Raw genomic sequence first — 12153 nt, forward strand, 5'->3', positions numbered from 1 at the left:
TGAATTACTTGATTCAACAAATATGAGGTCAGCACCTAATTTACAAATTGTAGAAAAAAGAAAAAAAACATTTTGCAGAAGGAGATTTTTTTTTACAAGGATAAGATGACCTGGGTTTATTGATTACAATGAATATAGCTTGGCCGACTTTTGTGAATCCTACCACATTGCATGTCAAAAGGTAGCATCATTTTGTTTCTGCTGTAATGATTTCATAGATTTCAAAGTACAAAGAAGGATTGATGAGAGGATATCAAAAGGCCATGGGGTCAGTGACACAAGGATTGAGAAGAATAAGCCCAAATGAAACTGTCAGTGCTACTGCCAGAAACCAATTGCAAATTCCCATGGTCAGATATAGGCGAGCATAAGATATAACTCTGCTGGAGGAAGATAGAAAAGCATTAAAATGATAGATGCGGTATATTAGTACATATAGGGATATGGGGCCTATTTCGAAGCAAACCAAAATCATAAGAAAAGTGTAAGTGCCCTTTTACATGCCTTAAAACAATATGAACATTGCATAGTTTAGATCAAAACTTGCCTCCAAGCCAGAAATGTAAAAATGGGCACCTACCTTGAGGCTACTGGGAGCAACATCAAAGGGGCGGTGTCCTTAAATTTATCAACCTTGTTTCCTTTTGACTACAGCATCCTCCAGTAATAAGCACCCCCAGTGTCTTTCATGCTTCCCTTGCCAAGTCATTGATATGTATTTACTTTCCTCAGACCAACAACCTTCTAACCCTGTCATCATGGACGACCAGTAAACATTTGAGTTAGAAAAGATTCTTTATTGAAGCCCCTCCAGAAGTTCACTGTAATACATTATTCATTGGACCTGTAGAATGCTCTTGCGTTGTTCTAGGCCAGTGGTTCTCAACCTTCCTAATGCCGCGACCCTTTAATACAGTTCCTTATGTTGTGGTGACCCCCCCCAACCGCAAAATTATTCCTAAAACCATTGGAAATATGTGTTTTCCGATGGTCTTAGGTGACCCCCAAAGGGCTCCCGACCCACAGGTTGAGAACTGCTGTTCTAGGTGGCTTATGCAGCCTTCAGGATGAAGGTTTTGTTGAGCAAAGGGAATCTGTGGAAGTTGGACAACAAAGAGGTATTAGTATGGGATTTAATTGTATTGGTCTTGATGCTCCATTCCAAATTGGACAGAGCTCATGAGATTAAAATGAGGATTTTAAACAGGTTTCTCAACCCAGGGAATGTTTATAGAGAACGTCTAGAAGTACAGCAAACTCCCTCAGTATCTTCTTATGGGGTTTAAAAAAAGCTGGTAGGAACCAGGGACCCCTGTCTGACTTTGGATTCAATTTCATCTCACATTCTGTTACTGTTTTATGATCATGGCCTTTGCATTCTCATTTGGAGCCCCTGAATAATAGCCTTTTACTCTTTATATCATTATGGAGCTGGAGACTCTTCAACAATGAGTTATATTGGCAATTTTGGCAAATGATTCTGATTTCTGCAGTCAGTCACGAGGAATCAAGAAAATGTGAAAAGCAGCTTAATTGACACCGAAAGTGTGACAGTCAAATGTAAGACATCAAAGACATTTTTTTTAAAAAAAGGGCTGATCATTCACCCTTAACACCTTTCCTGCCTCTTGGGGCCGTACACATATTGGATTTTTTTTAAATTGCCAGTAACAAAAGCCTATCTCATAGCTAATCTTGGGTAAAGCCAGATGTCAGGCATCAGAATAGCAAAGGTGACCTTTTAATTACCCTCTGCCAGTGCAAATATGTCTTCAACTTCACATATTTCACATTTCTTTTAAAAATTCTGATTAAAGTGCAGTTTTAAAAATAGTTTAAAAAAAACACATCACTAAGGACTAAGACACACCTGGACTATTGGTCTACTTTAAAAGTCTGCTGGTAGGTAGAGATGTAGCGAACATCGCCGAAAATGTTTGCGAACCCGTTCGCGGACTTTCGCCAAAACTCGAGAATATTCGCGAACTTTGCGAACCCCATAGACTTCAATGGGAAGGCGAACTTTAAAACCTAGAAAAGCCATTTCTGGCCAGAAAACTGATTTTAAAGTTGTTTAAAGGGTGCCACGACCTGGACAGTGGCATGCAGGAGGGGGATCAAGCAAAAATTTCTCTGAAAAAAACGCAAAAAAAACGCAAAAAAACCGCAAAGAAAAAACGCCAAAAAAAAAACGCAAGCTATTCCTATGTATGTGCATAGGCGATAAAACGCGGCGGGAAAACCAAGGCGAAAAAACGCGGCGCCAAAAAAAAACGTGGCGAACCCAAAGTGGCGAACATCGTCAAAAGTCCGCGAATTTTCGCGAACGCGAACACCCGATGTTCGCGCGAATTAGTTCGCCGGCGAACAGTTCGCTACATCTCTACTGGTAGGATGCAGGTCTGATCTTCATGGCTTGGAGAGCAATCTAGTAATAAAGTTAAGTTATATTACTAGTCTCCAAAGTTGTGATACACTGGCACTTTTGTCAGATAGCACCAATCTGGAAGCAATGTTGTAAATTCCATTAAGCTGTGTGGAAGGCTGTAAGTCCTAACCAAGAACATTCATTTTATTCATACGATTTGTGATCCTGAAGCCACTGAATACTAACCGTGCATGCACTTTACATGGCAGTCACTACATGTTTCGTTTTAGTGTTCGTGTGCACCCAGAAAATAAACATTTGGCAGAATGCCTAAGAATCGGGAGAATGTGGTTAGATTGTAAGCTTTACGGGACAGGGACCTCCTTCCTACTGTCTCTCATACCACATGGCACTTATTCCCTGTGTATTTATACTTATTTATTGTATTTATTATAACACTTGTCCTCCCTGTGTGTAATTTTGTATATTGTAAGATTGTACAGCACTGTTTCCCCTTTGGTGTTTTATAAATAAAGTTATACATACATAAATACATACATACATGCATAAGATGCTAGGAGAATGGGGGAAGGGTGCCAAAATCGGCTAACTCCTGAAAAAATAGATGGGGGTTGACAGCTCTGCTGATGTTGCTTCCAGCGGCCTCTGAATTTCTGACTTGGAGGCAAGTTTCAAAAGCACAAAGACCATGGGTATTGAGAAACAGAGCCTACTGTAGTGTGCCAGGCCACATTTGGCTACCAAATAACCAATCACAGCCCTTATTAGTCACCCTTAGGAACTTTTTTAATGCTTTTATTGCTTCCAAACTTTTTTTTTATATTTAAATGTTGCTCATGGATAAAAAACATTGGGAACCCCTGGTATAGAGAAGGCAAACAACAGAGTCTGCTTCCTAGTTATGCCACTGCCTTTGAGTTTATATGTCTAATTGTATCTGTTTGCCTTATTTTAGCTGGCTTAGCATAGTCAGTAGCCTTCCTTAGTGTGTGTGCAACTGCCTGTACTATGGCTTCTGATTTTATTCCTTCACTACATACTCACTTCTGTTAACTTTCCCGTTAGCCGGCTAAGAATGCTGGGAACTGTAGATTGGAACCCTGGACCTCTGTCCTGTCTTCTGAATCCTATTGGTTCTTACAAACAAGTCCTGTACCTGCAGTGGCTTTTTTTAATGGGTTCCACCATAAGAGAACGCATGAGTTAGTGGTTCTGTGCGGCACAGAGGGTACTGCCTCCATTGGAAAGAATTGACTGCGTCAACTCATGCGTTCCCATCCAGTGGAACACATTTATAAGCCACCGCAGGTGAACGCAGGACAAAATGCTCTCCTGTAGGCTCTCTAAACCTCAGAATCTCCCCACATTAAACATGCATGGCTGTTCCAATGAAGATTTACTGAAACGGAGAAAAGATTTTATATTAAATATGTGCAAATGACACAGACCCCAGAATCATAGGCGTTTACAGTAATGCAATATTTCTCAAATCTCAGGTGCTTTTTAGTTGGATACAGTTAATGATTTTCACAGATACAGTCCATTTAGTGCTTACAGACCCTTTTATGTCTGACCAGTTAAAAGCCCAGCAAGCTGGAGATTGCAGCAGGTACTATAGGAACATTACTAATACATAAAGAGCAGGCACTTAGAACACAGAGGCAGTCGTAGGGGAGCTCAGAAGTCCACAATGAATGGATGCAGGCGTTTGCTCAGATCTGGCCTCCCTTTACTCATCCTGTGCCCGCATTGAACACACACAGGTGTCAGCTATTGGGTGGAATATGCAAATGGCACAGTGACGTGAAGTCGCTCTGATCCTGACAGCAGAAATAGGGCAGGCACTGGCAAGCGGCAGTTTTAGCTTCTCATGCATTGGATTGTGACTGAGGAGACCTTTAATAAGATTTCTTACCTTGGCACATTTTCTTCTCTTCTTGCTGAACAAGCCTTCTTCCGGCAACCCTGATTTGTTTTTATCAGTGTATGAATTCTCTGTCATTAGTGGGAGATTTTACACTCACTGAATAGATCATCCTGCAGTGGCTTCTCTGGTCTTACTCTCCTGCATCTTTTATCATCATCATCATCATCACTGGTTTAACATAGGTAAGTGCACTGATGCTGTGATTGTGGCAAGGGTGGAGGAGGTAATCTCTGCAATGTTAAAATATACACAGATATTATGATTTTTTAACTCAATAACATTGAAGTCTGCCCAGCAAACAAAGCAATGTAGGCAGCTCAGAGAAAAATATTCAGTCAGCAAATGGAATTCAACGCCTGCCCGAGCTTTCTGCTGTAAAAATGCAGGCTAAGGGATAAGATAAGAAATGTACGCTCGCAGGGCGCCTTGGCAATTCTGCTTTGCTTCTTCATTAGCACGCTGAGATTAAATGAATGAGATCTCCAGCTGTCTCTCAGTGGACTAGAATGAAAGGATCCGCAGCAGCCCGCCTAATGCCTTGTGTGACTGCTTTGCACAATGTGAGAAGCACGGAGGGGGGGATTCAGTTTGTCCTAGGATTCCGTGCAAGTCTTATTATAGAGACACAGCTCTTGCCATTGATTCTGCCACTTTCTATTTTGCAAATGTTATGTAGTCTCTTTCTGCCGGGCTATGTTTTAATATCTTCTGCTATCCAAGTTTGAAAGGTTGCTAAGAACAGGGAAAATCAATACAGGCAGCCACCTCACCATGTATTCGGATTAGTAGATCACATGAAAAAATAAACAACGTAGCTCTTGTATGTCTTGAGGTCGGAGAGTATGTCGCTGGGGTAAATATCACTGCGTGAAATAGGTTATCCCCATTTAAATGCAAATACAAGTTATATTAGAACCCATTCACACAGCAGCTCCTTTGCTGCACACTAAGGGACAATAAAGGGCAAGTACAGTGGGTAAGACACAACCAGTGAACACTATGTTCTTAAGTGTTCACATTTCTATTCAGGACAGTGGCAAAGCCAAGAAGCATTCGCATGGAAGCTCAAAAGAGCCAAACATCTGAACAGAGTTCTCCTAATGATAATTAATTGGGCTATCGTGTAAGCTGCTAGGCTTTTCACTTCAGGCTCATTCATAATTAATGCTGTGTGTTAACGATATCATTTTATTGCACAAAAGGCCCTGGAGGCTTTGAACTTAACAATAGCAGATGATAATAAACACACACTCCAATATCAGTGACCCCTGCATTGCCCTCCCTTTGCCGGTGGCACTCAGCCTTAGTGTTTCACTAGGACTGTGCTCTTTCCTTTTTATTCAGATCCGCACAAGGGAACCTTGGAGATTTTAAACAAGCACTGTTAGTTTGTGTTAGAAATTGCAGTTAATTGCAGTTTAAATGACCACAGGGGAACGCAGGTCCAAACGCCCGTCTGTACAAGCCCTAAATTACACATTTCCCTGTGACCAAAGGGTTGAACTCAGTGAATGTGTGTCTTTTCTCAACCTAAATAACTAAGTTACTGTAAATAAAGGAAATACTTACTGAGCACTCACTGATAACTCTTGGAATTAAATATACTTTGTAAAGGTTAATTATCATTTTTTCAGGTAGAAGGTTAGAGTTTTTGACCTGCCTTGGGATTATGCCCGTCGCTCTGTGTAAAGCAGTAACACAGGGGCCAGTTTGTGTCCCTATAGGATCAGTGTAGAAGTAATAGAAATGCAATATGAAAATGTATTTTAATCATTAAATAAAATGTTAGGATTAAGGGTTAAATATTAAGATATACATTTAACAATGAAAGCTTTATGGTTTACGGAATGATAGCATTAGTTATTTAAAACCTTGCAGGAAATGTATATTCATGTGCTATAGACATTTTTAAAAAAAATGAATGGTTGCTCAAATTGGCAGCCATAAAAGCAGTATTTATATTTATTTAGCTCAGTGTACCTCTGTACCCGTACCATAAATTTGCCCAATGAGCATTTCAGGGTTTGTGGTTCTGGAATGCTGTTCATATTAAGAACCTCTAGGTGTCACTTAGAGTGTGATCCTGCCAACTGCTGTCAGGATAAAATGAACTGGGAAATCTTTAACTTTACAAAGTTCATCAAAGAAAAGGACTATAGTTGTTCACACATCGCAAAGCAGAGCCTCTGAAGTAACTCAGTTTTACAAATATATAAAAAAGATATAAATCTATTTTGTCTGACAAAGGGTTGCATTAAACATGGAGGAAAAGGGGTATACGCATCTGAAAGGAGGAATAATTCCATACTCTATTGAAACAAATTAGCAATATTGAAAAAATGGCTAGACATACATTGTAATCTATTAGTAAGGAATATATACAGGTCAGATTTGTTTTACATGTGCAAGCACACTGCACAGTACTTTAGTACTTATCTATAGGAAAATGAGATACAGGGCCTGTTTTCCTGAAAGCTTGGGACCTGAGGAGTTCAGGATAAGGGATATTTTTGTAATTTGAATCTCCATACATTAAGGCTACTAAAACATCATTTAAACAATAGGATTGTTTTGCCTCCAATACGGATAATTATATACTAGTTGGGATCAAGTACAAGGTACTGTTTTATTATTACCAGGGGAGTTTGGGCCCCTCTTGCCGCCTGAGGCGGCTCCTGGATGCCGCCCCCCGCTCCCCAGCGCTTACCTCTCCAGCGCAGGAGCGGGTCCGGGGGTGGTCTGAGTTTCTCAACTCGCCTCATGGCAGAAGCGCCCCTGATTATTACAGAGAAAAGGGAATCATTTAACCATGAAATAAACCCAATAGGGCTGTTCTGCCCCCAATAAGGGGTAATTATATCTTAGTTGGGATCAAGTACAGGTACTGTTTTATTATTACAGAGAAAAGGGAATCATTTAACCATTAAATAAACCCAATAGGGCTGTTCTGCCCCCAATAAGGGGAAATTATACCTTAGTTGGGATCAAGTACAGGTACTGTTTTATTATTACAGAGAAAAGAGAATCATTTAACCATTAAATAAACCCAATAGGACTGTTCTGCCCCCAATAAGGGGTAATTATATCTTAGTTGGGATCAAGTACAGGTACTGTTTTATTATTACAGAGAAAAGGGAATCATTTAACCATTAAATAAACCCAATAGGGCTGTTCTGCCCCCAATAAGGGGTAATTATATCTTAGTTGGGATCTAGTACAGGTACTGTTTTATTATTACAGAGAAAAGGGAATCATTTAACCATTAATTAAACCCAATAGGGCTGTTCTGCCCCCAATAAGGGGTAATTATATACTAGTTGGGATCAAGTACAAGGTACTGTTTTATTTTTACATAGAAAAAGGCAATATTTTTTAAAATTGTGATTTTGTTAAAATGGAGTCTATGGGAGATGGCCTTCCTGTATTTCGGAGCTTTCTGGATAACAAATCCCATTTCTGTATTGTAATGCTGTAGTAATTGTAATGATGTAGCTTTATACGCACATACACCCATTTGTCTTACTAGTAACAAGCAATTATGGAAGTAAAAGGTGTACTTGATGGACCATCAATATTTCTTACTGTATATTAAACAGCTTGAATTATGCAAAAAAACTGATTTTATTTCCCATCTGGTTATAATAAATTCTTGTGATATATTTGCCCGGGGATGGAGGGTAAAATGTTTATTTGCGGAGGCCACCAATAGATGGAGATCTTATAATTGCAAACTTTTATATGGCAGTTGGTCGCTTTGGGGGGAGGCAAAACCTCCCTATATCTTCATTATATATTTGCTCTTGCCATATGTATATGTGCAGGGACTAAAATATGATTTTGCAGTTTAACTAGGTACTACTGTTTCAGTTCAGATCCAGATCCAAAGATCTGTTTCAGTCAGATCCAGAGAGCATACGCAAAAATTAAATACAGTTTAAAAATATGAGTCTTTATATGAAAGTTCTGCTTAGCTCCAAAAGGCAAAAGGCAGATACTGTATATAGTTATCCCTGGCCTGTTCCTTGTCGCTTGCATTGTGTTTAGATATTACCAAAACTAAAGTTACAACAGGACATTCTGCTGCTTTGCATGCCGGCTTACTAAACAATTTCAGACACCACAAAGACCAAAGTATAGGTATGGGACCTGTTATCCAGAATGCTCAGGGCCTAGGGTTTTTCAGATAGGGGCCTTTCTGTAATTTGGATCACGATACTTTATTAAAAAATAATGTAAACATTAAATAAACCCAATAAGCTTGTTTTGGCTCCAATAAGGATTAATTATATCTTAGTTGGGATCAAGTACAAGGTTCTGTTTTATTATTACAGAGAAAAGGGAATCATTTAACCATTAAATAAACCCAATAGGGCTGTTCTGCCCCAATAAGGGGTAATTATATCTTAGTTGGGATCAAGTACAGGTACTGTTTTATTATTACAGAGAAAAGGGAATCATTTAACCATTAAATAAACCCAATAGGGCTGTTCTGCCCCCAATAAGGGGTAATTATATCTTAGTTGGGATCAAGTACAGGTACTGTTTTATTATTACAGAGAAAAGGGAATCATTTAACCATTAAATAAACCCAATAGGGCTGTTCTGCCCCAATAAGGGGTAATTATATCTTAGTTGGGATCAAGTACAGGTACTGTTTTATTATTACAGAGAAAAGGGAATCATTTAACCATTAAATAAACCCAATAGGGCTGTTCTGCCCCCAATAAGGGGTAATTATATCTTAGTTGGGATCAAGTACAAGGTTCTGTTTTATTATTACAGAGAAAAAGGAAATTATTTTAAAAAAACTCTTTGGAACTTTCCGGATAACAGGTTTCCGAATAACGGTTCCCATACCTTTACTAAAAGTACTAACCAATTCTCCAGCATTAATAATATCTTATTGTTTTATTGAAATGCTACCTTTAGTATTGTTAATTAATAGAAAACATAAGGAGCTGCTCGGCTTAATGACTTCTGCTTGTAGCATTTATATTTTATTTGTTCAGTGAAAAAGAGAACGAGATGCCACTGAAATTAAGCAAGCTTGATTAGATAGAAACATAGAAAATATCTGTATACACAGGAGATACTAACAGTAGCACTGCAGGCTGTTTTAGTAATTAGATCTATTGGAAAGCACAGCAGCCAAGGTTTCCAGGGGATGTTTCTCAAATAAAATAATTTTGTTCACTTCTATCTAAGTGAAAATGGAAATTAATTTTGAAGGATATTCAATTAACCCATTGATTGTTTTAGCCGAAATCATACCATCTCTGTTATGCTTACAGAACAAATGTAACTTTAATTACACATAAGTATTTGTGACAAAATTACACGAAATGTAACATAGTAATATAGTAAGTTAGGTTGAAAAAAAGACGTACGTCCATCACGTTCAACCATAATGCCTATATATAACCTGCCTAACTACTAGTTGATACAGAGGAAGGCAAAAAACCCCATCTGAAGCCTCTCTAATTTGCTGCAGAGGGGAAAAAATTCCTTCCTGACTCCAAGATGGCAATTGGACCAGTCCCTGGATCAACTTTAACTAAGAGCTATCTCCCATAACCCTGTATTCCCTCACTTGTACTGAGAGCTATCTCCCATAACCCTGTATTCCCTCACTTGTACTGAGAGCTATCTCCCCTACCCCTGTATTCCCTCACTTGTACTGAGAGCTATCTCCCATACCCCTGTATTCCCTCACTTGTACTGAGAGCTATCCCCCGTACCCCTGTATTCCCTCACTTGTACTGAGAGCTATCTCCCATAACCCTGTATTCCCTCACTTGTACTGAGAGCTATCTCCCCTACCCCTGTATTCCCTCACTTGTACTGAGAGCTATCTCCCCTACCCCTGTATTCCCTCACTTGTACTGAGAGCTATCTCCCATACCCCTGTATTCCCTCACTTGTACTGAGAGCTATCTCCCCTACCCCTGTATTCCCTCACTTGTACTGAGAGCTATCTCCCATACCCCTGTATTCCCTCACTTGTACTGAGAGCTATCTCCCCTACCCCTGTATTCCCTCACTTGTACTGAGAGCTATCTCCCCTACCCCTGTATTCCCTCACTTGTACTGAGAGCTATCTCCCCTACCCCTGTATTCCCTCACTTGTACTGAGAGCTATCTCCCCTATCCCTGTATTCCCTCACTTGTACTGAGAGCTATCCCCCCTACCCCTGTATTCCCTCACTTGTACTGAGAGCTATCTCCCATACCCCTGTATTCCCTCACTTGTACTGAGAGCTATCTCCCATACCCCTGTATTCCCTCACTTGTACTGAGAGCTATCCCCCCTACCCCTGTATTCCCTCACTTGTACTGAGAGCTATCTCCCCTACCCCTGTATTCCCTCACTTGTACTGAGAGCTATCTCCCCTACCCCTGTATTCCCTCACTTGTACTGAGAGCTATCTCCCATAACCCTGTATTCCCTCACTTGTACTAAGAGCTATCTCCAAAAACCCTGTATTCCCTCACTTGCTAAGAATCCATCCAGCCCCTTCTTAAAGCTATATAATGTATCAGCCAGTACAACTGATTCGGGGAGGGAATTCAACAACTTCACAGCTCTCACAGTAAAAAATCCTTTCCAAATATTTAAACGGAACCTCCCTTAAATAATTTGTAAACCAAACTGTTCAGCTCCTGGTTCTAAGTACAGACTCCTTTCTTTTACATTTATCTTTGCTTTACACTAACTAATACAGTCATTTCTGCATAGGACTTTAAACATTCCTTATGCTTTCACAGTGCAACATTGTATGGGTGCTACTCAGTTAGCCATGGGCCATTGCTGTCAGCTTATAGGACCATTCAATTGTCCACTAAAAAATTTCAATAATTTCAATATTAAGTAAACCCAATAGGATTGTTTTGCCTCCAATAAAGATTAATTATATCTTAGTTGGGATCAAGTACAGGTACTGTTTTATTATTACAGAGAAAAGGGAATCATTTAACCATTAAATAAACCCAATAGGGCTGTTCTGCCCCAATAAGGGGTAATTATATCTTAGTTGGGATCAAGTACAGGTACTGTTTTATTATTACAGAGAAAAGGGAATCATTTAACCATTGAATAAACCCAATAGGGCTGTTCTACCCCCAATAAGGGGTAATTATATCTTAGTTGGGATCAAGTACAGGTACTGTTTTATTATTACAGAGAAAAAGGAAATAATTTAAAAAAAAAAATTGAATTATTTTGTTAAAATGGAGTCTGTGGAATATGGCCTTTCTGTAATTCAAAGCTTTCTGTATAACAGGTTTCTGGATAATGGATCCCACACCTGTACATATGAGTTGCTTACATAAGTATAGCGTCTATTCCATTGTACCTTGATTCGAATACTAATGAAAAATGTTGTTCCTGATATAAGTTTCCTCTTAAGGGATGCAGAAGTCTGCTAAGGGGCAGATTTATCAAATCACGAGTTCGAATCCCGAATGGGAAAAATTCAGATTGGAAACGAAAATTTCTGAAGATCGCAAATATCACGAAAATGCTTACAAAAAAATCATATTAGTCACGATAATATCGTATTGGCGATCCGAAAGTCACGACATTTTTGTACCATACAATTGTAAACAGCGGTAAAACCTGTCCAATTTTTTCGTGCAAGCATTCGTGCGGCGGCGTACGAAAAAGTCGCACGGACGTCCGAAAAAAACAGCGAAAATATGCTCGGACCGTTCGAATGAACGCTCCGAGCGTTTGTGCTTTGGTAAATGTGCCCCTTAGTGTAAAATATTGGATGGATAGAATGGCAGGTAGCTTCTGTGTTAAGATTAAAAACAATATATTTTCAACGTTCACAGGGTT

The 12153-nt window shown here is 39.4% G+C and overlaps 1 protein-coding gene across 1 annotated transcript in view; it reads left to right on the top strand.

The window, feature by feature from the left end:
* The first annotated feature begins 4106 nt into the window (after nucleotides 1–4106).
* The window catches only part of fstl4 (follistatin like 4), a 223867-nt gene continuing 215820 nt past the window's right edge, over nucleotides 4107–12153 (top strand). The window contains exon 1 of the mRNA XM_031898726.1: nucleotides 4107–4498. The gene's annotated coding sequence lies outside the window, so the exon portion shown is untranslated. The remainder of the gene's footprint in view (nucleotides 4499–12153) is intronic.

This window comes from Xenopus tropicalis, chromosome 3 (genome assembly GCF_000004195.4).
Source record: "Xenopus tropicalis strain Nigerian chromosome 3, UCB_Xtro_10.0, whole genome shotgun sequence".
Taxonomy (NCBI): domain Eukaryota; kingdom Metazoa; phylum Chordata; class Amphibia; order Anura; family Pipidae; genus Xenopus; species Xenopus tropicalis.